The sequence below is a fragment of the Tursiops truncatus genome, chromosome 8 (genome assembly GCF_011762595.2).
Source record: "Tursiops truncatus isolate mTurTru1 chromosome 8, mTurTru1.mat.Y, whole genome shotgun sequence".
Taxonomy (NCBI): Eukaryota; Metazoa; Chordata; class Mammalia; order Artiodactyla; family Delphinidae; genus Tursiops; species Tursiops truncatus.
Genome location: NC_047041.1, coordinates 30,572,229 through 30,599,696, shown reverse-complemented (window position 1 = coordinate 30,599,696; position 27,468 = coordinate 30,572,229). Strand labels below are relative to the sequence as shown.

At 40.1% G+C, this 27,468-nt stretch overlaps 1 protein-coding gene, 1 long non-coding RNA gene and 1 pseudogene across 3 annotated transcripts in view; 2 read left to right on the top strand and 1 right to left on the bottom strand.

Moving 5' to 3' along the window:
- LOC109552305 (lysine-specific demethylase 4D-like) overlaps nucleotides 1-27,468 on the top strand; it is a 359,102-nt pseudogene that overhangs the window by 260,203 nt on the left and 71,431 nt on the right.
- LOC117313393 (lysine-specific demethylase 4D-like) overlaps nucleotides 7,101-27,468 on the bottom strand; it is a 51,889-nt gene continuing 31,521 nt past the window's right edge. The window contains exons 4-6 of the mRNA XM_033862107.2: nucleotides 14,297-15,358; nucleotides 12,851-13,086; nucleotides 7,101-8,884 (exon numbers count right to left, since the gene is read on the bottom strand). The gene's annotated coding sequence lies outside the window, so the exon portion shown is untranslated. The remainder of the gene's footprint in view (nucleotides 8,885-12,850; nucleotides 13,087-14,296; nucleotides 15,359-27,468) is intronic.
- On the top strand, nucleotides 8,809-25,488 carry LOC141279322 (uncharacterized). Of its 2 annotated transcripts, XR_012333343.1 has the most exons (6): nucleotides 8,809-9,086; nucleotides 10,317-10,358; nucleotides 12,807-12,874; nucleotides 14,441-14,495; nucleotides 16,282-16,400; nucleotides 25,468-25,488. It is a non-coding gene; the product is annotated as an uncharacterized lncRNA (long non-coding RNA). The 2 variants fall into 2 exon arrangements; XR_012333344.1 differs by lacking the exons at nucleotides 8,809-9,086; nucleotides 10,317-10,358; nucleotides 12,807-12,874; nucleotides 14,441-14,495 and adding an exon at nucleotides 14,597-14,684.

The following is a 27,468-nucleotide window of genomic DNA, read 5'->3' as shown; positions in this document are numbered from 1 at the left end:
AGCTGGCTACCTATCTGGGACATACCCTTGAGGAAATTCAGGATCCATGCTGTTCTGTCATCCACAGGCAAAACGGAGACGAAGCTTTCCCAGGGCCCTAATTCTGATGCCTGTGATACTGACCCACTTCATGGGGCCCCTGCTTAAATCTTCTCCGTGGGAATCTTTTAGTTTCTGCCCTGGTTATGAACTGCTCATTTTTTGGTGTGGTTCTTATTCAAACTCCGTGAGAGTGGATGCCATTGATGCTTTGAGCAGCTGTCAGCATTACTGGACTATAGGCAGTTGGCTGTTCTAAGGATTGACCATTTCTGGGTCAGGTACCTTGCTTCTTCCCATGGCTGCAGCTCTGCTGGCAGCATCACATGATGGAGAGCACTGTGTGTCCAAAGCCCCTTTGAAGGGGGCTGTGCTCACGGTCGGTCTGGGGAGGTTTCCCAGAAGAATGTAACAAGAAAGTGCCTGCCTTACTTGGTCAGGCTCGTGCAACCAGCAAGGTGAGCTCAAAGGCAAGAAAATGAACACATGGCCATTTGCTGGGCAGGTTCAGATCAGAACAGACAGAAACTCAAGGGATGTGTCAGGAGGGTCATTCAGAGCTAAGTTTCATTACACTGTATAGGGTGGGGATTCACCATCTCAGGATGGCCCAAACATGAAACCACACTGGGCCCTGAACATCGAGGGTTTTTATCACTCAGTGAATCGTAGATTATTGGATGAACAAAAGCCAGATATTAACCTGCCTTGGTTATTATTTATGAGAGAAATGAACTTGTGTTCTGGGGGTGCCCTTACCCTGCTGGCATCCTTGAGCTCTGCCAGCTGGCTTCACTATGGTGCCCAATCCAGGGTCTAGAGTGATACAGTGATAGGTGTGGGAGGGAAGGGGGCTGCTACCAATATGTGTACACATGAAACTCGTTATCCTGGAGTAAGCTTTCACTGAGCTGGGTGCTCTGGAAACAATAATCTGCTAAAGGAAATGTCACAAAAATCCCTCTTGTGCTTCCCTTGTATTCTGAAACATTTCCAGACAGTGGGGTTGATGATCAAGGACCAGAGGAAGACCTGTTCACCACTTGAATCAAGTTTCTAATACTTTTGAAATGTGACCATTCAACCAAGTGAACTGAGTGCCATAGTCCTGCCAATAAACATGGATTAATGTCCCACCTGTGTTGGCAAGTGTAGGCTGTCATACTTACAAGGCGCTTTTGAATAGCTTTTGGTATTTGACCTGTAGGAATTTTTGAAATATCTACCCCTGGTCCTTCACACAAACAGTACCAACACAATTCCTATAAAATATATGCTACATTTTCCATATTTATTCAAATATAATGGAATATTATTCAGCCATGAAAAAGAAAGGAAATCCTGCCATTTGAGACAGCACAGATGAACCTGAAGGATATTGTACTAAGTGAAATAAAGACAAATACTCTATGGGTATCATTTATATGTGGAATTTTTTTAAAAAGTTGAGCTCATAGAAACAGACAGTAGACAGGTGGCTGCCAGGGGTTGGGGGGTGGGGGAGATGGGGAGAGGTTGGTCAAAGGAAACAAACTTTTTTATAAGATTGATAAGTTCTGAGTATCTGGTGTACAGCATGGTGACTACAGCTAACAACACTTTATTATATATTTGAAATTTGCTAAGAAAGTAAATCTTAAGCGTTCTCACCCTGCAAAGAAGGTAACTGTGTGAGGTGATGAGTGTGTTAATTAACTTGATTGTGGTAATCATTTCACAGTGTAGACAAATCTCAAAGCATCACATTGAATACCTTAAATATATGCAAAGTTATTTGTCAATTATACCTCAGTAAAGCTGAGGGGGACAGAAAAGAGAATAACGTAAGAGTTAAATCCTATTTAGCTTGAATGCATTGAAAAATTCCTCCATATACTACCGTGAATTTTTAATTTTCTGTTTTACAATGAAGGAGAGGAGCTAATATTTTTGATCTATTGATGTCTTGCTGTGAATCTTGACCTTCACATAAGTCTTCTCTTTTACTCCACTTAAGATCTATTTTACAGATGGGGACAGTGAGGGTGAGATCGCACAATTAGTGAACAGTGAAAAATAAAAAAGACCTATTTTGCTTCAGAGCCTATAACTGTTCTACTCTAAAGCAACATGTCCTTTCAAAGAGGGTAGAGTGTTACTGAAGCAGCTATTTTGAAGGTGAAAATAGCAAATTGGTTTTTGTGTGACTGAAAAAAGCAAACTTATTTGATACATACCCTAAGAAATTCTGCAAAGTGAGAGGATTGATTCTCTTTTTTTTTTTGGAGTTGGGGCTCAAAGCATGGTGTTTTTTGTTTTTTTCTTTTTTTTTATCACACACACACACACACACACACACACACACACACACACTGTATTTTATTTTTACAAGAGATAAATAGACTGACACCAAGCATTGTAAATGGATGACCACAACAAAAGCAACAATGATTGCAATTACCAAACACAAAACACACTCACACTGTGTCATAATATTGACATTCAGTCCAGTGAGAGGATTGATTCTTCTTTGCATATATATGTATGCAACCCCTGACATAGTCTGACTTATAGTCTAACTGTGGTGATGCAACTCATGTGACCCTTCATCCTCCAAATGCATGAAAATGGCCAACTCTGAGTGCTTTCCCTCTTCTCCACCCCCCATGCCTCTACCCAGTAACCCCCAGGATGAGGCCTACAGATGCTCTGATGCAGCAACTCAGATGCCCAGCCCTATGGAGCAGGACCAAAGGTGATTTTCTTTTTTTAAAAGGCTAAAAACCCTTTAAGGGATTCTTCTGGCATTTAAACAGTAGTTTATTCTGGCTTGCCATTTGTCAGCTGGTGCCAAACACGGTAAGAACTACCGATTAGCTGAAACAAAACAGATAATCATGACACACTGTGTGATGCTCTCTGAAATTTTGGAACAGACCGGTTTTCTGTTTTTTTGGGGGGAAAATATTAACGATCATAGAAGCAATTATATTTAAGAAAATTAATTTAAAAATCTGTGCTTATACAATCCCCTTATAACCAGAGTCCTTGACTCAGGAATCATTTTGGGGCCCAATTCCTATTAGATCACTTAGGACAGAGTTGAACAGCTAGTCACAAAAGTAACAAACTAGGGAAATTTACTATTGTAATAATAAAAAATTGTCAGGAAAAAGATCTAGTTTCTCTTTAACTCTTCTTCTCTGATGTTCAGGACAGGAGAGCAGTAAACTTGCTCAGGAAGGAGCAGCAACAGACCTGATCCTTAATGGCCTGATTGGTGATGCCTCCTCTCTTGATATTTGCAACCCTGTTATGCAGGGGTTACCCAGGCAACCCTCTCTAAATGGATGGGAAGGGGAAGCCTGACACCCTCCCTGGGAGAATTTTCTGCTAGAAAATTTGAAAGTTCCCTCCTTCAGCTCTAAAGGGGGAAATAAACACCTGACACTTTCAGCCACAATCTAGTCAGGAAAATGGAAATGAAGCCAGTTATTTTAGCAGAGAGAATTTTAATATAAGGAATTGGTCATACAGGTCTTGGAAGACTAAAAGGCAAAGGGGAACAGTGAGGTCTCACAGAGATATTGAGGGAGAATTCCAGAAGCCCCTCGGAGGAAGCTTGGATAGAAGAAGTGTGTCTGGGACCCGGGCCTTCTCGGGGGCAACTGGATGGTGTTGGGAAAAGTGAAAGGTGAAACCAACCATCGCTGCCCAGATGAAGAACCCTTGTCCACTGTCGGGTGACGCGGACATAAAAGGAAGCAGAGTAGGGTGGGTGAGTCCCTCCTCTTCTTCCTGCCTTCTTCTTGTACCCCCCATGGCCGAACCTCCGGGGAGCAGCTGGCAAAGGGACAGTGACCTTTCATAGGCCAGACCCAGCATCAAGGTGTGGGCTGGGTTTGGACCCCAGAGACAATAGCTCGATAAACAACATGGGCTCTTTTGAGGTTCCGTGGCACTTTCTAGGCAGTTGTCAGTATTTGACTGTGTTCTATGTCATATGAATTATGAATGAATAAGGAATTTAAGGGAAAGTTACCAATAAGTAATAACATTGTGGTTTATGGCAGTGGTGCCACCAGCTCTGTATCCCAGGTTTAATCATGTCCCAAAGCATAAACTTATTTTGTACCTACTGTGCAGTAGTCATTTACTAGATATTAGAAAGATGCACACCATATGGGATACGATCTTTTCCTTAAGAAGTTTTTATTCCAGTGAAGAGAGAGATAGAAGGGAAGAATGATAAGTCCAGTATTAGCCGTTATGATTTCATGTAACTACAGAACAAAGGCAGGCATCTTTTTGCTCTTTCTGCCATTTAACAGTTGTATGATCAGTAAACGTTGCTTAACTTTTCTAACTTGGTTTTTCCTGTGTCAAATGCGAATGTTAATATTGCCTCCTTCCATGGGTTATCATTTGGACGAAATAAGATAATCCATGGAAAGGAGTTGGTATAGTCTGATCCCAGCGAGCAATCAATAAATGTAAATTGTTTTCATTACCTTCATTCTCCTCTGTTCTTACGTCAGCTAATGCTGTTACTTACACCGAAGCCTATCAGACTTCCTAGATGGCCCTCTCTCCATTTCCCCACAAGTCCAATTAGTCATCAAGTATGGTACTTTTCAGAAATCTCCGACTCCTTCATTCCATTAGCACGTTGCCGTCACATCCTACCGTTTGTGTGGTTAAGGACTGCTCACCTCTGAACACTGCTCTTCCCCAATCCATGCTTTTCTCTGCTGCCAGCCTGATCTTTACAACTGGATCTTTACAACTGGATCATTTCCTTCTTGTGCTTTGAAAAATTACACAGCTCTCCATCTTGATAGATTAATTTCCACACTTTATCATTTGGTAAACGTGTACTCAATCCAGTTGCTGCCTACTTTTCTGGCTAGAGACCCTGTCACTTTTGTCCACACATCCAGGGAGTACATGGCATCCCTTGAACTTGATGCACACCAGGTCTTACTTGACAACTCAGCATGCAAAGCCTTCTCTGGACTCTCACAAAGCAGTTAGTGACTTCTTTTTCTATGATTTCATAACTCTTGTATATTTTCCTGCCTGGGTACAATGTAGAAAAAATATTCTTTGTATCTTTCACCATTCAGATTGTGAATATTTTGAGAGTGGGGAAAATATTTATTTGTCTGTGATTCTTCAGTGTCTAACTCATGCTTGGCACCCATTAGATGCTCAACGCGTGCTGAATTGAATGGAAAATGAGTAAATGAATTCTACATCAAATGTCATAATTAAAACCCTAGATCATCAGCACTTCAACACACTTAGCTAAATAGTCCAATTTCACACAGAGACACACATTGACCACTGTTCCTGATTCATGATTTTCTTGGTGATAAAACCATCTCAAGTTGTCTTCCCTTTCATAAGGTATCATAAATATGTAAGCTCTTCAACCTGATACTGAATTTGTTTTCTCTGAAATCTTGACCATTGGCAATATTTACACACGTGCTTGATAACACAGCTTCTAGGATTTCCAGCCCCCATAGTATGATGCCCCCTGTTTTAGGCATCATACTATAAAGCATACATGCTTTTTGACACACCCTTTTTAAGAACTTCCCTGCCTGAATCAAAATCACTAATTCAGAATCTATTCTATCTTTGACCTCTTTTAAGATTCTGGTCTCACGTCTTTGAAGAGCTGAAGAGAAAAACGGGCAGAGTATTCTAGGAGATGACAAATAGCCTTAAAATGTCATTACCAGAAAAAAAATGTCCAAACTGTTACCCACTCCTTCTGGAGGACAGGGAGGTGGCCAGGCAGCGTGGGAAAGGTATAATTTTGAGAGCCAACAACAAGAACAGCAAAAATTATCAGGTTTTCTAACAATCATTTCACAAATTATCACCTCCTCTCTAAAAATGTTAAAAAGACAAATATTTCTCGGTTAAGCCTCGACAGCCTAAAGTTCATTTTCAACGACTTGGCAGGGAAAATGCAGCCTAATTTCAAGAACGTCCCAGGGATTCGTGCCTACAGAGCAACGTGTCTCTGTTCCCACAGCACCTTCCTGCAGGGACCAGGCCTGGGCTGTTCCATTCCTGTGATTGATGTGTCTAGCATGCTTTCCGGAACTCACTGGGTCCTCTGTAATACTTTTAATTTGATAAGATGTTTTTAATCGAATCCCTTACTAACGTGGCAACAAGCTCCTCAGTTCAATGTTTGTCTTCTTGTCATCTTAGTTATGTCCACAGATGCCCAGACTCTGGTGACTTTTCATTATAACTCACAAAAATCACCTGTTACAGCCCAGCCATTTTTAGCTTGGATCCAACACTGAGTCAATTCTCCTTCTGAGCAAAGGGCTTCCTATTTTAGTTAAAGTGTCAGGACCACTGAAAGCTCAGGGGTCTTTTTGGAGTTCACTGTTTGTATCATCCATCATTCTCAGAAAGATGATTGTCACTGACAGATGCATCAGAGGAATGAGAATTGTACCCCTTCAGTGTCACTTGTGTAGGCCACTCATCAGATGTAGGTACTTGTTTTGAAGGATAATTACGATAGAGCATTTAGCTTGTATAGACAAGTAAATGGAGCTGCTGCACAGCGATTATCCACTTTGGGGTACATTAATAGTAAAAGACAAATACAGCAAATCCTCTTTTATCTGGGGGTCACTCACCTGGCCGTCTTAACTGTCTAGAACACTGGGAAGATCCGTGAAACAAGGCAAATTACCTGGTGAGTATATAAGCTACCTGAATCCATGCACTAAATGCTTATGAAACTTACCTATAAAAGGACCCATCAGGCTGATACTCTTTACCTATTTGCTCTTACATTAACACCAGATGCTGACTAAGTTGTTCGTTAGCTTTCTCAGTTTAGCCATCATAAGAAGACATGGATGCAGGTAGGAATTTTGTAGAAGCAAATGCACTAAGGAAATGAGAATAGATATCCTATAAGGTGATGTTAACAGAGAAGATACAAACTCTCCAAAACAAATGACAAAAGGATACAAAGATGCATCTCCATTTAAGGGGAAACTAGTTGTACACATCTTAGCTGGCTTTGGAGCAATACTGTATTTTGTATAGTTCAATGTACATATGTACCTTCATTAATCAAGAAATTAAAATATTAACCATGAGATTCTAACTTACAGAAGGAACATATATAATACATGTTACAAATATTTCTGCAGAAAATGTTTTAATTTAAAAAATAAGTTTGGGCAGGGCTTCCCTGGTGGCACAGTGGTTGAGAGTCCGCCTGCCGATGCAGGGGACACGGGTTCGGGCCCCTGTCTGGGAAGATCCCACGTGGCGCGGAGCAGCTGGGCCCGTGGGCCATGGCTGCTGAGCCTGCGCGTCCGGAGCCTGTGCTCCACAACCGGAGAGGCCACAGGGTGAGAGGCCCGCGTACCGCAAAAAAAAAAAAAAAAAAAAAAAAAATGTTTGGGCATATAAGAATACATTTTCTGTTATTTATAAAATTATATTATGAGAGTATTTCTGTATTTGACTGAATAAATGAGGCAGTCTACTGGAAAAGTAAATAAATTGTCTGGACCTATGCAGCTGAAACATCAATTCTGCTCCATTGGTGATATAACTAATGCAATTCTGATTTTTTGATCAGAACAGGAATACAGGAACAGAGGTAACTGGATCTGGGTCCAACATTTGAAATACTATTAAGAATTGATACTGCAATATACTTAGAAGTCTTGCACTTATGGAAAAATCACATAGGACATTTTCACATTGTTCTAGAGTTGCAGCATCTCCCATATAACTTCTGATGAAATAGAAGACGAAGATGTCAAGAAGAGGTCCAAGAGGAGAGAGCACAACCACAGTTGAGCACTTCATAGGTTCAAGGAACTGGGGCCGGGGATCAAGAGTGTGGGTCTCAGGCTCAGGCTGTCTCTCTTTGAGCCCGGCTCTCTCACTCACGAGGTATAACCTGGGCAACTTCCTATGTTCCCTACACCTGAGCTTCCACATCTATAAACTGGGGTGGTAATAACAGTCCCTAATCCCTTGGGTTAGTGTGAGGTTAAATGAGTTAGTGCATGTATAACGCATAGTATGGGGCCTGAAACATAGTAAGCACTCGATAAGCATTAGTTCTTGAGTTCTTAAAATAACCCTGTCTGGTGGGCATTATTTCTCTACTTGATGAATGAAGAAATTGAGACTCAAAGAGATTCAAGAACTTTCCTGGGGTCATGATATAAGTAGATGGTCTGATAGAGTATCTGTATTATGCACATCTGGAGAAAAGCTACCCAGTCTCTGCCAACATTTATTTTAAAGATTTGTCTTACTCCAAGAGAAGAAGGAGGCCTAAAATCAAAGAACACGTTTGGAAAAACCAATGGTGTGTTTTCACAAATGTTCTTCAGAAGTCCACTTCTTATACTCTGTCTGATAACCAAACTTCATATCTTGACCATTATATGTTGAGAGACTCAGAGAAACTACCTGATACTTGTTTTGTAGAACTACATTATATTTGCTTAAATGTTTTAAAAGCTCCACAATAATGAAATCTTTTTCCAATGTAAGCTGTTAGCAGACAGATGCTATGTCAAATCTTTTCTTGGCTCTGATTGTTTTCTGAATCTGGAGTTACAAACTCAAATGACTTCCGGGTCAGAGCCAGCAACCTAAAGGGGTGTGGTAGCAAGGCATAATAGAGGCGGGTGGGGCTTGTGACTTACTTCATAATCTGCTGTGTATGATCACACCGTACTCCTCTAGGCAGACTCACCTTCACATGGTCAGACTGCAGCCACTGGTCTAAAGGAATGGCCCACAACTCTCCTTTTCTGGCTATTATCGAGCTCCTCACCTGCTCCCAGTCCTGAGAACGAGAAAAGAAAAGTGAACTTTGCTTCTCCCTTATTCTGTTCAGCAAGAGAGTCAGATTCAGCAAGCATTTATTTAGCACTTGTGAGGCGCAAGGCCCTGGATTTGGTCTAAAGAGGATCGCAAAGATGAATCCGACAACACTGACAGAAAAATACAAACAGTTCTTCACTCATACAGTTTATTTCTGCATTCAGGTATGCTCACAGAAAACTGGATATGGTGCAGTAAGTACTGTCATACCAGTAAATGGTGGTGAGGGAATTTATGCCAAATATAAGTGTACTCTGAACCAAGAGCCCTCAGAATTAATGTCTGCACTTAGCTGACTTCAGGCTACGTTAGCTGGAGAGGCTCTTAGAGCTCAGAGAAGAATTACATCGTGGGAGTTGAAACTTCTGTTGCATGACAAATCGCAGCAGGCTTCCCAATCCTCCTCTTCTCCTGGTCACCTGGGTATTATCAGCTCCTTTTCATCCACAGTGGCCAGCTCAGTCCTCACTCTTAACTTAAACTCCGCTTACCCCAGACAGTAGCTTTTCCAGTTGGAGAGGAAACTGATGTTTTAAGCAAATCCTTCCTGTTCCTGGGGAGTGTGGCGAGGCCAGGGAGAGACTGTGACCTCTCAGGACTCATCCAGGTGGAAGTTGGAACTTCCTCTCCTAGCTCAAAGTTCTTTTTCCGTTATTCCAACATTTCACATTCTAAACATTTCATTATCTGTATTACTCACTGTGTCACTATACATGTTGCTTTTTGTTATTTCAAATGTTTAATTGAAAAATGCTTTTTTCCTCATCAAGTAAACTATAAGCCCCTTGAGTACTGAAGCCATATTATACTTCAGGTGTGCTTTGTTTCACCACCTGGCCTCACCACCCTCTTACTAGGTGCTCCTAAGTCAGTTTGGAACTTGAGGGTAACTTTGAATCTTCAATGATGTGAAGCAGTAATTCAAAGAAATGTAACCTCCAAGTCAATATGTGCATATGAAATATTAAAATTATTTGTGTCATTATCTGTAAATCAAACTGAAATAATGACCCAGAGGATAGTAAAAGCATTAAATATGGTGATATATGTAAATGTACTTTATAAATTCTAGCTCAATGGATGATTATAAGTAGGTATGATGAGATTAAGATATTTTAAAATGAATGGCCATTTTGATTATCTCTTGGGTTCTTGGTTATCTAATGTGAGGAGGGGAAGGATAAGACCAGCAGGTAATACTATGAAAGATCTTTAAAAACAAAAGGAGGGCCTCTTCTCTGAATTAGTAAATTTTAGTAAGAGAAAACTACAAAGATCAACATCTTACAGTGATTCTGTGATGTCCACTGATCCATGCCACTTAAACTGTACACTCTTAACCTCACCGGCATTTGTGAAATTTGAGTTGATTCATTGAACATTTTGCTTTATAGGGCTGATCACATCATCTAACCTTGAATTCAGTAAGACTCAAGGCAATTAAATTCTATTGCAGTTAATTTTTATTTTTAAATCATACTCATAATGCTAGGAAAAATTTAGTCGTAAATGCAATATTTACTTCTTTCTTTCTTGTCCCTTCAAATTAAAAAAAAAAACCTCATTATTGGCCTAAGATTAGAGACCTGATGATATGTGTTACCTTAATTCTTCAATCTGTAAAAGAAATTGTGAAAACAGTTTTCATCACTTGATGAAATGAAAGAGACTCTGAATTAGTTGATACAGTGAAAGGCACTGACCACAGAATGAGTGCTTGGGCTCTTCAGAGGTAATTTGTCATACTTTCATCATTAGCAAAGCTTCAGTCTGATCTCATGGGTACCAGAGGAAATGAAGGAGCTGGATTGTGTACACACAGGGTGTCAGAGCCCTAAGGCTGTCCCCAGCCAGTGAATGGGGCTAATGTGATGCTGGTCTCCAAGTGTGGGTACTGTAACAGGGCGGCACTCCTAGCACCATTGTTACCTTCATGGAAGGAGGTACTCGTAGGCTTGCCAATACTGAGTGGGAGAAAAGCCTTGTCTCTTTCATATAAATAGTATTGTGACAAGGCAGAATTGGGCATTGGTTTCAAAACACCAATGCTCAGTTCACTGCAGCACTATTTACAATAGCCAGAACATGGAAGCAACCTAAATGTCCATCAACAGAGGAATGGATAAAGATGTGGTACATATATACAATGGAATATTACTCAGCCTTAAAAAAGAATGAAATAACACCATTTGCAGCAACATGGATGGACCTAGAGATTGTCATACTGAGTGAACTAAGTCAGAAAGGTAAAGACAAATATCATAGGATATCACTTATATGTGGAATCTTTAAAAAAATGGTACAAATGAACTTACTTACAAAACAGAAATAGACTCACAGATGTAGAAAAGAAACTTATAGTTACCAGGGGGTAAGGGGGGGGAGGGATAAATTGGGAGATTAGGATTGACATATACATACTACTCTATATAAAATAGATAACTAATAAGGACCTACTGTATAGCACAGGGAACTCTACTCAATACTCTGTAATGACCTATATGGGAAAGGAATCTAAAAAAGAGTGGACATATGCATATGTATAACTGATTCATTTTGCTGTACAGCAGAAACTGACACAGCATTGTAAGTCAGCTATACTCCAATAAAAATTAAACAAACAAACAAAACAAAACAAAACAGAACAACAACAACAAAAAAACCCCAAAATGCCCAGGCTCCACCCCTAGAACCTGGTATCATTTCTCTGGGGTAGGAACCTGGAATTGTCATGTTAAAGATTGTCTCAGTTGCTTCTAACAGGCAGTCAATGTGAAGAACCTAAGACTTCTTAAAATTTCCTGGTGGGAATAACCTGGTAATCTGTTACTATACAGATTCTTATTTGTCTCACTAGATACATCTGCACTTTAACAAGCTCCCAGCAGATGCCAGAGCTGCTGGTCTGAGGTCCACTCTGGGAGAAGCAAGGATCTATGCTATGCTCTCCAGGATCTGGACTTCTGCTGTTCAGGTTTACCTAGGGTGGTTCATGCCTCACACACCCCATTTTGCCTTAGCACATATACACTTCAGAGTAACATATAACCAGTTTCATCCTTTATTTATTGATTATGAAAGCATTAATTATCCTTAAAGTAATTATTGTGAACACACTTAAATATGTGTGCTTCCATGGTTAGGGTACTCTAATTCGGTATTTCCAATGTTTCACTGATCATCAAAGTCATCTGGGAGCCTTAAAAATCTAATGGGAATCCTCCCCAACAGTGGAGGGTGGCAGGAGGGAAAGAGAAAATTTTTAACGAAACCCTGCAGGTGATGGTGATTCAGACATCTTCACTCTGGAAGTTTATAAGCATTTACAAAAGGTAATGAATGAAAGAAAATCATCATCTCTTTCACCTTCAGTATATGTTAAAATAATACAACTTGCAACTCACCTGCTACAACCTGTGGGTATGCTATTTTGTCATACGTTATAAAGGAAATACAATTAAAATACACAAACTACGAATATATCTGTGGCAGTGTCAAAATCCCAGAGTTAAAAAGATGCCAAAACCCTCTTGATGTATAGCCTGAAAAGGGGAAGTGAGAGTTGGGTGCAGGAAAATCATCCCACCCAATACTCCTCTCTCTGTGGGTGTCCAAATATCTCTGCCCCAGTGAAGGGACCATTCTGGCTTCCAGAGGGCAGATCAATCTTGCCGCCATCTTGCTGAGGGAGGAGCTAATCTCCTCAGCAAATTAATTAATCAACCAATCCACTAAATGGGCATAGTTTGCAAAGAACCTCATGTAATTCTCAATTAGGAGAACATTCAGAACAATGAAAGCACATGGCATTAGTTATTTGTTATCTGGAAAGCCTCCTACTTTAATTCTCCCTCCTCTCTCTCTTTCTCTCTCTCTCCCTGCAGCACAGAATAAGGAGAAGACACGGCTTTAAGTTCCAGCCTATTACCTATGAAACATGGGCACTAGTCCAGTGAGATGTTTCGTTCCTTTATAGTCTCAGCGTCTTCGTAGTTGGTTCTGTTGTGAGAATCAAATGAGTTGCTGGGATTTGAAAGCTGAGAATCCAGAGGTTATCATTTCTTCCTGCCTGGGTCTCCTTGCACCTGGCTCTTCCCTCCATGCTTCAATTTCCACACACAGGCCAGTGGCTTCCCCCTTTATACACTGCTCACCACCTTCCATCTGCACGCACAGGAGAATTAAAACTGATTTTTGAGGATCGTTTCCGAAGGCTGACTCTGGCTATTTTCAGTTATTCCCTGATCATACCACCCCCATCCCTCCCAGTCCTGCCTCAATGAATTTCTCTCTGCTCCTTTTTCCAGCAAACACTGCCTATATTTTGTCTATTTCATCATGTCTTATTTTTATGTATATTATACCTCATCCACAAATTTATGAGCAACTTGATTTGGGGAATGAAGTTTTCATTACCTTTCTACTCTCACAGTCCCTGGTACAAGGTAGATGCTCTATGCAGGCACATCTATTTGAATTAAGCTTCAAACTCTGTCAAAAGAGCCTGTGAATTTAGGGTGTGGAGAAGCAGAAAGAGGGCTGCTTTATATTAGAGCATGAGTGTTTTAGTCAAATGGTGCAAATCATCCTAAACTCATTTGTAGGAAGATGTGTAAAATTCAAAGTGACAAAAAATAAAAATAAATTAAACTTATAATGCTACTTTTCAAACCTCAAACCTTATTTAGTTTAGAATCGTTATTCTCCATTTTAAATTGATCTCGAGTATGAATGTAAACTCTTTAAGAAAACTAATAACTGAATTCAACATTGTTTTGGGGGCGCTTACTGCCATCTTACCTTCACTATCTTTTACTTCAGTCTCTTAAGAATAAAATTTCACGCCCAGGGAGAGATCATCTTAAAGTATTCTTTTGAAGCACAATGCACTATTCTTTGGGCTAATTTTTCAAAGAGTAAACTTTAAGCTTTGAGAATGTGTTAATACAGTGAAAGGATCTCAGAGGGGAATTTTGCAGATCTGTTTATGTTTAAAATGCAGACTTCAGAAAAACACTTTCATTTAGTCCTCTATTTAGCAAGCAGGATTTTCACAGCATTCTTTTTTTGTGTGTGTCTCTCTCTATTTTTGTTCTGTTAGCATTCCCTTGAAGCCTTGGTACTGTTTTTGTGGAGTGTTTCTAATGTGAGTATAGTATGAAGTATGCTAAGGAAGGAAGAAGTCTGTGAATTCACATCCTGTAAGGGAGGCAGCTCAGATGGATAAAACTATTTAATTCAGAATCTGAATTAAGGTAATAACACAGGAGCCATACAATCCAGGCGTATGCCTCAAATTGTGGGAATAGTGGAATCTCTAAATCGGACATTTAGGAACACAAACAAAAAATTAGCTAAGAAAGGCTAAACTCACCTTCCAGAATGGTAAGCTTCATGTAGCTGCCATATAATCCAGTTCATTGGTTTGGTGTATAAACTCAGGGAACTCTCTTAACCTCCAGATTATGACCAGTCTGCCATCTGCAAATGGAGAGACTACTGTTTTTCTTTTTTCCAGAGTTCTCTTCTTACTGTGAAAAGGACAAGTTCTGACTCAATCCAGCAATTCAGGGGTAGGTACCAACAGCTCAAAGAGAAAAATATAAACCCAAAGGACTGCTGAGGATTCTGAAATCCGATCATCCTGCAGGAGGGTCCAGGCTGTTCTCTAGGGTGTGGCTGCTACACTCAGTTGAGCTGAGCACTTGGGTGGTCCTTGCGGAAGGACTGCAGAAGCTCAGGCAGACACCACCTTGAATCAGGTGAGCAGGAAGCCTCAAGGTTCTGTGCCCGCGGCAGGATGGGTTACGGTGTCTGATGTGCATCACTCTTGTGGTATTTCCTTGGGGGAGGAGAATGTTCCTTTTACCAAAGTCAGTCTGAGCCACTGTTAGGCTGCTCTTTGAACATACCTGAGATATCCATGCTCCCCAAGCCACGTGTCCTCAGCTTCAGGACCCCGGGTAGTGGTGGGAGGAGGGCTGCATGTGGTTCTGCCACCGTTCCTGTGCTGCGTCCGCAATGGGCTGCCCCACCCTTGGTGGTGACTCTAGGAAGCCTGCAGAGACTCACCAGTGGCTTAGCCCCTGGTGTCCCTCATGGACTGCTCAATTTATTTGAAGCTACTTCAGTCCATCAGAAATATTCTAACAATCTCTAACCTTACAGAAAAGGGTTAGGATCTCAAGCCTCTTTGTTTTAGAAAGTTCTTTGCCTCCTGTGCAATTTTTGAACTCCATCTCCAGAAACTCTCTAGCATTTTATAACAAGAGAGTATTGGTAGATCTGTTGGACTATTGTACTTTCCTGTGGAGTCAGAATGCTAGAATTTAGAGGAAGAGGGAATCGGTCTACTTGCCTTAAGGTTGAGGGAGGGCACACATGGTTGTCCCACTTCAAAAAAGTTCTGCTTCATGATGGATGTCTTTTGTTTCTGCTGGTATAAGGGAAAACCAAAACAAAACAGCAAAATGGTGGGAAGCAATTACCTGAAAGTTTATTTTATCTTAAAATTAAAAAAAAGAGACAACACAAAAAACTGCCTCAAGTTTGCCCTTACCAGGTGCCTTTAGTTAAAATAATTACGTAGGAATGTGTTTCAACATAACATTGATATCCAACAACCTCCACATTTTATATAAGTGACATTTCTTACAAAATGCCAGCCTGTAGGTATTTATTATCCTAAGATTAGCTTCTTTATCTTCCTGCAGCTTCATAACTGCTAAGTCTACTTCCACAAGAATTCTTGTTCCTCATCTGTGATTTGGGTCTCTTCTCACCTTTAGGAAGGTTAAATTTCATGCTTTCAGGTTGGGCTTTGAAAAGTTACCTCCTGATTGAGGAATGAACTAAAAATTACATTTCTAGGTTAGCAGGAAAGCTGGTACTTTCTTCTTAATGCAGCTAAAGGGTCTCCTTGAATATGCATTCATGGCATTTCTGTTAACCACTTGATACCCAATAAATTGGGGTACATGTTATGCTAAATTGAAGCTGAAGCCACATTTAAATGTGAATGCATAGTGGCCTTTAGCAGAAAATAGGGCAAAATACAGAAAAATAAGAAATACTATGGTTTTAAAATAAACTACATATACGTACATATATGTATAGCTGCGTGTGTGTGTGTTTATTTAAAAGTACTTGTGAGAAAGTGACCTCATCTCCCAAGAAAAGCTTGGATACAAATGTCTCTCAAATTCCTCACACCCTGACAATTCTATGAAAAGAAAATCCCCAAATCTTGCTTTAGTGTCTCAGTAGGATTTTTTTTTTTAATTGACCATAAGAGTGCCTCTTTTGATGATCATTCGTTTTCATTTTTCTTGTCTAAATTTAAGCCTTTATTGTTTCCAGGTTCTCCTGGGTATAAACTGACATGACTTTCATTTCACCTCCCGAGATCACTTGGTGAGGAGGGAGAGAGAGCTGCTGACAGAAACGAAGACGGCTTTGAACTTTTCCTCCATCTCCAGGTCAGGCTCCCCTCTCCAACCCACTGCACACAACCTCCAGACTTAAAAGCCAATAGCTTAAAATAACTGGCCAGCTGGACAAACTTCACATCCTATAGAAGCAAACAAACCTGCACCAGGAGTTCTGGTTCTAACATATTCTGCTGCCAGTCAATGTGCAGACTGGGTCTTGCCCTGTGTCTCATTTGACTTCTTTCAACATTGGTTTTCTTACCTTCATGTGAGGTAGTAGGATTTTTCCAGTTCTAAAACACTGCAGTATTTAACCATCTGAACAATCTGCCCATGTGCCAAATAGCTGAGAAATCCTTTCTTTATGCCATACAGATTAAGTCATATTCAGTCAAAAATCCAGTAATTTTGCTTGGATAAGTGGTCTCCCTGGCCAAGGGTAGGGCTGTTACTTGAGGGACCAATGTGTGTAACTTTCCTAGGCACTCGCCCTGCTTTTGCTAAATGTAGAGAAAACTCTCCTTAGCGGAGTAACGCCCAGGCACGAAGGTGTGCAAGACAAGGAACCCCGAGCAGGGCCACCACTTTCCCAGTCCTGTGCATGGAGGCCCTGCCTCCTGCCCTTCTGCTCGGGAAGCAGCTGAAAACACCAGGCTGTGCTCATATGTCTCAGCCCAACCGACCCGGGTGATGGGCAGATTGTGGTCTGTACCCCAGGAGGACTGTGCTTGCTGGTGGGCTGGTCCAAGGCTCTCTCTTGGCCGATAGAAACATGAGACAGAGTTGGGGTTTGGAAGCAGGAAAAAAAGCAAGGGGAAATGCACAGAGGAGGATTAAATAGTCATAATCCTGCAGCTCCCAGTTAGGGGTCCACGTGGCTTGGCGATAGGGTGGAATTAAAGCATGGACTTCATTCTGAGCAGCCTTCCCAGGGCAGGCTTGGATTCCTGTAAACATAGGAGACTATATTCAGTATTGTATAATAACTTATAATGGAAAATAATCGGAAAATGTGTGTGTGTGTGTATGTGTGTGTATATATATATATATATATATATATATATATATATATGAATAAATCTCTTTGCTGTACACCAGAAACTAACACTAACTGTAAATCAACTATACTTCATTAGAAAAAATAACCAGATGATGCCCAAGGTCCTTTCCATTAAAAAAAATATTCCGTAGTAATTCTACTACGGAATTACTAGTTTTTTGTTTTTGGTCTCTCAGTCTCTCACTGATGTGACGTAATCACCCTTTCATTGTAACACTGATGTTAAACATATCCATCCCAGCTGTTAGATTTTTAAAATACTGTGTTCAGTGATATAGCCAAACACATTTTCTTATGTCTAAGAGGTATTTGTTATACTCAGGATGTTGGCATTATATGGTAAATATTTAAACGTAATCCTTTTTTTAAGTTGTTCTGTCATATGTTAGCCATTATCATAATTCATTGAGCTCCATGGAGGGGCTAGATGTGCCAGTAGCAAGACAATAGTTGGGATTTACAATCTGTTGGAATAGTAGATTAGAGGCAGATCAGGAATGGAAATGAAGATGTGGGTCACACAAATATGGCATCTAGAGGATGACTGAGAACTGAGCAGAGAGGCTTATCAGAGGCTGGCAGCACCGTTGTCCTACAAAGGCTGTAGAGACAATACCAAGCTTTTTAAGGAAATGGTTCAGTAATCATGAAGAAGCCAGAAATGGTATTCTAAGCAAAGGTTTGCTATGAGATTGGCAAGTTGAAAAGAGCAAGGGATTTAAAAATGGATAAAATGAATAGCATCCTTAATCACAATAAGATGTATAGCTTGGGGAGGTAATGTAACACACTGAGGCCTGATGCCCTCAAATGCAAATGGGCATGATATATTATCAAGTAATTATGTAGATGAAGGTGATTAATCAGGAATACCTACCAAAGATAAATTTATTATTATTTTAATACCTCTGGTGAATCTATGTTTCAGAGTTTAGAATAATCTTCCTTTCCAATCCTCTATAATCCTCCTAACCTAATTCACACTTGTCAAACAGTAAATCTCAATTTTCTGTTGGAACAATACGGCATACGTAATAGCTTAGTGAGTGTTGGACATTGAGTGAATAAAATGGATGAAGCACAACTTCAGGATAAAAGCAGTAATAATGGCTTTCAAAAATCAAATAATGTTAAATTCAGGACGCAGCTTTCGGGCACAAGTTTAAAAATATCTAATATGTGTATTTATTATAAGGAAGAAGGTAAAGAGTGACAAATAGGTGTCTCTAACATGATAAATTGTTTCACACACACACACACACACACACACACACATATGCACATACTCTGTATTCATACAAAAAGAAAGAAAGTAGATTAAACAAGAAGTACAGAGTCACAGCATGCATGTGACAGTGTCTAGAACATCCCAAGGTCCTGTGAATATCTGAGGATTACAGGCTTTCTCTCTGCTCCTAGATCTTCTATAGTTAAAGATAATTTCGGTGTCAACTGAATGATCCGACTGCATGGCTTCTAAGGGACAGTATAAATCATGCTTTCCTGTTCTTTGCATGCCTCATTTTTTTTTAATATTAAAAAGTGGACATCTTAGATAATATATTTTAACAACATGAATACTGATTCCCACCCCCCCACCCCCTCAGGGCTTGTTGTCATTTGCTTATGTATTTGTCTTGTGACCTAAATAGACTATTTCCGTGAAGTCTATTTCCTGCTCTGTGTGAAGTGTCTGTACTCACTCACTGTGGGCTCAGCCTTGGACATGTGGACAGGACCCAGAGATGATGGAGATTTTGGAGGGCTCCCTGTATCTGTCTCTTTCCCTGGTCTCTCTGCTAAGCTGTCTGCCACTTTTGGTATCACACTCAGCTCTTAGGCCCCCGCTAATCCTGACTGCTTACTGCTTTCAACAATCCTAGGGCATAAATTGCTCTGCAGACTAATATGATTAAACCTGGGCCCCTTTACAGGGCTTTTTTTTTTTTTTTTTGCGGTACGTGGGCCTCTCACTGCTGCGGCCTCTCCCGCCGCGAAGCACAGGCTCCGGACGCGCAGGGTCAGCGGCCATGGCCCATGGGCCCAGCCGCTCCGCGGCACGTGGGATCCTCCCGGACCGGGGCACGAACCCGCGCCCCCTGCATCGGCAGGCGGAATCCCAACCACTGCGCCACCAGGGAAGCCCTCCAGGGCTGTTTTTGAGGCCAGTCCCTGGGGCTTGTTCTGACATATCTTCCCGGCTCTTTCCTTGGCTGGTTCTTTCTGGTAAACTAGCTGGACTACTGTTTAGCTCCTTGCTGTCATGGGGTGACTGGCTTCTTAATTGCTTACCACCAGAATCTCCTCTGTTTCTGAGAAAGTCTTTAGGCTTGAATCTCACTACATTCTGTCCTGAATAACAGCAATTTCTTTGGGGAGAACTTCTGATCTTCCTGTTATGTTGGCCTGTCTCTCTCTCCCCTTCAGCAAAGTGTCTGAGCCACTTCTTCAGAGCTAGGGGCTGGGACAGTGGCCTGCTTCTCCCGGGATGACATCCCAGCTCTCTGAGCTGGTCTCTGTGTGGAGGCGATCATCTGTGATCTTCTTGACTCACCTCTCCTGCTGTGGGACCTCTACCCTAAAAGGAACTGGAACAATGGCTATTGGAGCTGCAGCTTTTTGCACATGTGGTAGAGTCTCTGTCCTGTGGGGCAGTGGGTGGAGGAAAAGAGTCCCCAACCTCTTTCCAACCTCCACAGGTTAGCAGGAATGGAACAAGAAATGGTACTATTTTTGTCTTTCAATACTATAAGCCGTTTCCCTTCATCTCTTCTAAAAATTGAAACATTTTCTGCATAAGACAATTAGTTCTTGCTAACTATCTGTCAAGCGGGTGAACAAAAACGTCAGCCATAATTATGTTCACAGCTCCAGCTTTGGCATTTAAGTTAATCTGGAAAACACTCACTTTCCTAGGAGATATTATGTAGCCGGGACTAAGATTCAACCATGGCTCACTGTCAGGTTTTGTTCTGCTTAAGTTTTAGCTAAGAGTGTTACTTGACAACTGTGAATGTGTTGCTTTGCCCTGTGTCTACGAGAGGGAAGCTTTACAGAGCCTAACATTTGTCGGGTGAAGCTGTTATCAGAGGAATCTATTTTTAGGTCCTGTTCATAACTCCATAGTTAAGTTTTCAGGTGTTGTCATTAATATTCTGTCTCCTGTTTCCACAGAGAAGAGTTTAAGGATTGTCTCCTTAAATTGAGAAAATCAATGTGTCCCATAAATACAAGCAATATGGGGAAAATCAGCAATTTGTTCAGTTATTTACAAATGATTTATTGAATCTTTACTACATGATAGTCCATGTGCTAGGAACTGGGGATCCAGTCGTGAGTAAAATCCAGATCTGACCAGTATTCTTGATAGAGCTTATAGGCTAGTGGGCAACACAGACATTAGTAAAAAATATAACACAAAAAATAAATCTTTTTCTGGAAATATAGGAACTATGAGAGTTAACTGGTTTACATCTTCACACAAGATTTTTAAGTCCCATCTGTATCTTCCATAATAGTGTAAGATAATTTCAAATTACCCCTCTTGGTTGCTAAATTAAATTTCATATGGTAATATATGTGATGTACATACAAAATGCCTGGCATTTAGTAGGTGAGCCACAAATGTCAGTTTTCTTCCAACTCCTGGTTCCTTTGCCACAAAGGAAAGGAAAATTCTGATGTTCTATCTGAGATACTGCTTAGTTCTGGCTATTTCTAAAATTCTTCATGATGTCCAGCTTTTCAACTGAAACTCTTTCAGCTTTGTCATGAAGAGGCTAGTGTGTAACTTATATTACCCTCTGTGTTGGAAATGCCTGATGGCTTCATTTTAATGTTACTGAGACAGAGATCTTCTTTTCTCATGCTTAAAATGAGTCCTTGTAATAGTGTTACTTAAACTGGAATTTACCCTGGAGAGTCAGTAGACATATTTTGTGGGGAGTCAGGAAGTCTTTACAATAGTTAAAATTCTATATTGAAATTGTATCTATCTGTATCTATATCTATCTTTCTACCATCATCAACATCATCATAATCTATCATCTATTAATATGTATATGTGTGTGTATCTATATCCATCTTCCTGTACGTCTTTATGTCCTAGATCATTCAGGTAACCTGAATTTGTGTTCATGATCACACTGATGCCAAAGGATCACCTAAATTTCTCAGCTTTAACTTTTAATGTATTTTCTCACCCAGGATCTATGGCTCTGTGGGTCTTTTCTATCTCTTTCTCCTTGCACTTAACTTCCTTTTATCCTGTGTTTTGTTAACTTTTGCTATGTGAGAATATTATTGCTTGGGGGGAAGATTGTGTTTGAGTGTGTGTATGTACCCTCCTGTGCACACATTTCATGTGTGGATGTTATATAAGGAACACATATTTGTTTACTGGATGGATGTGGATGTCCTTTACTTCATACTATGCTGGAGAAACATGACCGGTGGACCACACTATGGAATCTGTTAAGACTGAATAGCCTAGTCTTTGGGACATAAACTATTAAGATGGTCTGATTTAGCATGTAGAGCAAATACCATGCAGGTTCATTTTCTCTTGAACAGAATGGATGATCTTTCCTCTTCTGTCTGATCAAGGGTGGATGTTAATCTTGAAGCTACTCTTGCACAGAGGAGAGGATGAGAGCAGGAGAGGGGATGTGGGATGAGTGGAGAAATGTCCTCTGTCTTTTGGGCTGCTGGATAGTTAGGCAGGACTCTAAGCCACAGCGACACATGAGGGCATTCCTAAGAGCAGGGGGTCATTTTTGTCCAGTTGTTGGATAGAACCAAGAAGCAGTGCAAAAGGGACCTCATGGGCTCTAGGAAGAGCCATAACTACTACCACACTCAGCAATCCCATCACCCAAAAGTTATGTTATTCCCTTTGCAGTCAAGCTCCTCCCTACCTTGACTCTGGCAATCACTGATATGCTTTTTGTCTATACATTAGTTCTGGTTTTCTTAGAATTTCACATAAGTGAAGTCATACAGAATGAACTACTTTATATTTTTTTTCTCTCACTCAGTATAATATTTTTTTTTTTAATTTTTTTAAATTTTTTTTTTTTTTTTGCGGTACGCGGGCCTCTCACTGTTGTGGCCTCTCCCGTTGTGGAGCACAGGCTCTGGACGTGCAGGCTCAGCGGCCATGGCTCACAGGCCCAGCCACTCTGCGGCATGTGGGATCTTCCTGGACCGGGGCACGAACCCGTGTCCCCTGCATCGGCAGGCGGACTCTCAACCATCTGCGCCACCAGGGAAGCCCCCTCAGTATAATATTTTTGATATTTATCCATGTTGTTGTGGGCATAAGTAATTTACTTCTTTCTATGGCTGAGTAGTATTCTATTGTATGATTATACAGCAATTCAACAGTTGATGAATGTTTGGGTTGTTTCCAATTGTTTGTGATTATGAATAAAGCTGGTATGATTATTCCTATACAAGTCCTATGTGTACATGTTTTTATTCTGGGGGATTGTTAAGTCATATGGTAAATATCTATGAAATGTTATATGAAACTGTCAAACTATTTTCCAAAGTCGTTTTACTATTTTGAAATTCCACTAGCAGTGTATGAGAATTCAAGTTGCTCTATATCTTTGCAAATACTTGGTGTTGTTGGCATTTTACATTTTTTTCTTTTTAAACTTATTAATTATTAATTTTATTTAGTCATTCTAGTGAATATGCAGGGATATTTTGCATTTCCCTGCAAATTGTCACCAGTTGACCAGGCCAGTTGAGACTCAAGTTGTAATAATTTCAGGATGAAGAAAGGGCTGCTGTAGTATTTTGTAATCATAGGATGATGAAATGTGTAACATACGGAATACATAGAATAATGATTTTTCTCTTAAAAGTCAATATCTGGAGCAATATGCTGTGGAAGAGAGTCTTAACCACCTCTTTTCCTTTTACCACCATACACACAGTTGAGGAGAAACTGGAGCATTTTGGCCAAGAGAGATTAATTGTACATATTGTGAGTCCAACTTCATCCTTCCTGGCCATGGGATTTTGGCACTGAACCTGGGGACATCACTGTTCCTCTTGGTTGTTGCTGTCACTCTAGAATCATACTGTGAGATTTTCCTTGACTGCGGTTTCCAGGGTGTTGAAACAATAGAGATGCAGGGTCTATAATAGCTGCACTCCTTATTAAGCAATAATTTAATAGCAGAGAAAGTTGAATGGATTTTCAGCTCCCTCAAAAGAGTATATAGTTCTTGCCAGTATTTGGGGGACAGATTCTCAGAGCATTATTAAACATCATACAGAGTGCTTAGATCCGTTACTATTGTTATTTTGTAGGATTTTAGTTTAAATGAAAACCAGATTCTGTCACCTCACGAGGGTTTTAGTGGGAGTAAATATGTATCCACTCTGGGCTCATCAAGTTTTCTTCTTTATAGTTTTGTTTCATCCAACACTGGCAGGAATTAACTCCTTAGAAAACAATGTTTGGTATAGTATTACAAGTCTGACTTGGTTTAAGGCACTCTAAGAAAATATTGCTGAAAATAAGACTCCTCAGTAAGGTTTGCACTGTGAGGTTTTACATGCCAGTTTCGACAACTCAGATTTTGCTGTACCTTGTTCTTGCAATCTATATTCACGTGATCGGAAGCTTACCCCTCAATAGGTTTCTATAATCACCAACTGAGGGGTATTGAGAGCCCGTTCCATGCGAGCACATTGCTTGCAGTCAGCCTCATCCCTATCCTAATGAACATCACTGTGGAGAAATGAGCTGCCTATCTCTGAAATGGGATCCCCATTCTCCAGTACCAGGCTCACGTTTCTGCAGCCAGGCTCGGTCAAGGTTGGCAATCTGGGGAACAAGTGTAACAATAGACAGAGATTCAAGTGAGGAGGAGGGAGGGAAAACGCTGAATGAATAGACTAGAGGCATGGGAAAGCATTTGAGTTTTCCTACTATGTTTTTTTCTTTTTCTCTCTTCTATTCATCGTTCTGATTTATTTCTTAAAATTTATTTTTTAATTGAGCTATTACTGACATGTAGACTCACCTACTTGAAGTGTACACTTTGATAAGTTTTGACATAAGCATATACCCATGACATCATCACTACATTTAAGAGAGTTAACATATCTTTCACCCCAAAAGTGTCCCTGTGACCCTTTGTAATCTGTTCCCTCTGCCCCTCCTTCTTCAGGCAACCTCTGAGCTGCTTGCTTTCTGTCACTATGCATTAGTTTGTATTTTCTAAAATTTTCTATGAATGGGATCTTACAACGTGTACTCTCTTTTTTTTTAACATCTTAATTGGAGTATAATTGCTTTAAAATGGTGTGTCAGTGTCTGCTTCATAACAAAATGAATCAGTTATATGTACACCTATGTCTCCACATCTCCTCCCTCTTGCATCTCCTTCCCTCCCACCCTCCCTATCCCACCCCTCAGGTGGTCACAAAGCACCGAGCTGATCTCCCTGTAATATGCGGCTGCTTCCCACTAGCTATCTATTTTACGTTTGGTAGTGTATATATGTCCATGCTACTCTCTCACTTTGTCACAGCTTACCCTTCCCCCTCCCCGTATCCTCAAGTCCATTCTCTAGTAGGTCTGTGTCTTTATTCCCGTGTTGCCCCTATGTTCTCCATGACCTTTTTTATTTATTTATTTATTTTAGATTCCATATATATGTGTCAGCATACAGTATTTGTTTTTCTCTTTCTGACTTCACTCTGTATGACAGACTCTAGGTCCATCGACCTGACTACAAATAACTGAATTTCGTTTCCTTTTATGGCTGAGTATATTCCAATGGATATATGTGCCACATCTTCTTTATCCATTCATCTGTTGATGGACACTTAGGTTGCTTCCACATCCTGGCTATTGTAAATAGAGCTGCAATGAACATTTTGGTACATGATTATTTTTGAATTATGGTTTTCTCAAGGTATATACACAGTAGTGGGATTGCTGGGTCATATGGTAGTGCTATTTTTAGTTTGTTAAGGAACCTCCATACTGTTCTCCATAGTGGCTGTATCAATTTACATTCTCACCAACAGTGCAAGAGGATTCCCTTTTCTCCACACCCTCTCCAGCATTTACTGTTTGTAGAATTTTTGATGATAGCCATTCTGACTGGTGTGAGATGATATCTCATTGTTGTTTTGATTTGCATTTTTGGATTGAGTTGTTTGTTTTTCTGATATTGAGCTGCATGAGCTGCTTGTAAATTTTGGAGATTAATCCTTTATCAGTTGCTTCATTTGCAAATATTTTCTCCCATTCTGAGGGTTGTCTTTTTGTCTTATTTATGGTCTCCTTTGCTGTGCAAAAGCTTTTAAGTTTCATTAGGTCCCGTTTGTATATTTTGGGTTTTATTTCCATATCTCTAGGAGGTGGGTCAAAACCGATCTTGCTGTGATTTATGTCAAAGAGTGTTCTGCCGATGTTACCTCTAAGAGGTTTATAGTCTCTGGCCGACATTTAAGTCTTTAATCCATTTTGAGTTTATTTTTGTGTATGGTCTTAGGGAGCATTGTAATTTCATTCTTCTACATGTAGCTGTCCAGTTTTCCCAGCACCACTTATTGAAGAGGCTGTCTTTTCTCCACCGTATATTCTTGCCTCCATTATCAAAGATAGTGTAACCATATGTGAGTGGGTTTATCTCTGGGCTTTCTATCCTGTTCCATTGATCTATATTTCTGTTTTTATGCCAGTACCATACTGTCTTGATTACTTTAGCCTTTGTAGTATAGTCTGAAGACAGGGAGTCTGATTCCTCCAGCTCAGTTTTTCTTTCTCAAGATTGCTTTGGCTATTCAGGGTCTTTTGTGTTTCCAAACAAATTGTGAAATTTTTTGTTCTAGTTCTGTGAAAAATGCCATTGGTAGTTTGATAGGGATTGCACTGAATCTGTAGATTGCTTTGGGTAGTAGAGTCATTTTCACAATGTTGATTCTTGCAATCCAAGAACATGGTATATCTCTCCATCTATTTGTATCATCTTTAATTTCTTTCATCAGTTTCTTATAATTTTCTGCATACAGATCTTTTGTCTCCTTAGGTAGGTTTATTCCTAGATATTTTATTCTTTTTCCTGAAGTGGTAAATGGCAGTGTTTTCTTAATTTCACTTTCAGATTTTTCATCATTAGTGTACAGGAATGCTAGAGATTTTGGGCATTAATTTTGTATCCTGTTATTTTACCAAATTCATTGATTAGCTCTAGTAGTTTTCTGGTAGCAATTTTAGGACTCTCTATGTATAGTATCATGTCATCAGAAAACAGTGACAGCTTTACTTCTTCTTTTCCAATTTGGATTCCTTTTATTTCTTTTTCTTCTCTGATTGCTGTGGCTAAAACTTCCAAAACTATGTTAAATAATAGTGGTGAGAGTGGGCAACCTTGTCTTGTTCCTGATCTTAGTGGAAATGGTTTCAGCTTTTCACCATTGAGGACAATGTTGGCTGTGGGTTTGTCATATATGGCCTTTATTATGTTGAAGAAATCTCCCTCTATGCCTATTTTCTGGAGGTTTTTTTTTTAATCATTAATGGTTGTTGAATTTTGTCGAAATCTTTCTCTGCATCTATTGAGATGATCATATGCTTTTTTTTCCCTTCAATTTGTTAATCTGGTGTATCACGTTGATTGATTTGCGTATATTGAAGAATTTTTGCATTCCTGGGATAAATCCCACGTGATCAGAGGGTATGATCCTTCTAATGTGCTGTTGGATTCTGTTTGCTAGTATTTTGTCAAGGATTTCTGCATCTGTGTTCATCAGTGATATTGGCCTGTAGTTTTCCTTTTTTGGTGACATCTTTGTCTGGTTTTGGTATCAGAGTGTTGGTGGCCTCATAGAATGAGTTTGGGAGTGTTCCTCTCTCTGCTATATTTTGGAAGAGTTTGAGAAGGATAGGTGTTACCTCTTCTCTAAATGTTTGATAGAATTCGCCAGTGAAGCCATCTGGTCCTGGGCTTTTGTTTGTTGGAAGATTTCTAATCACAGTTTCAATTTCAGTGCTTGTGATTGGTCAGTTCATATTTTCTATTT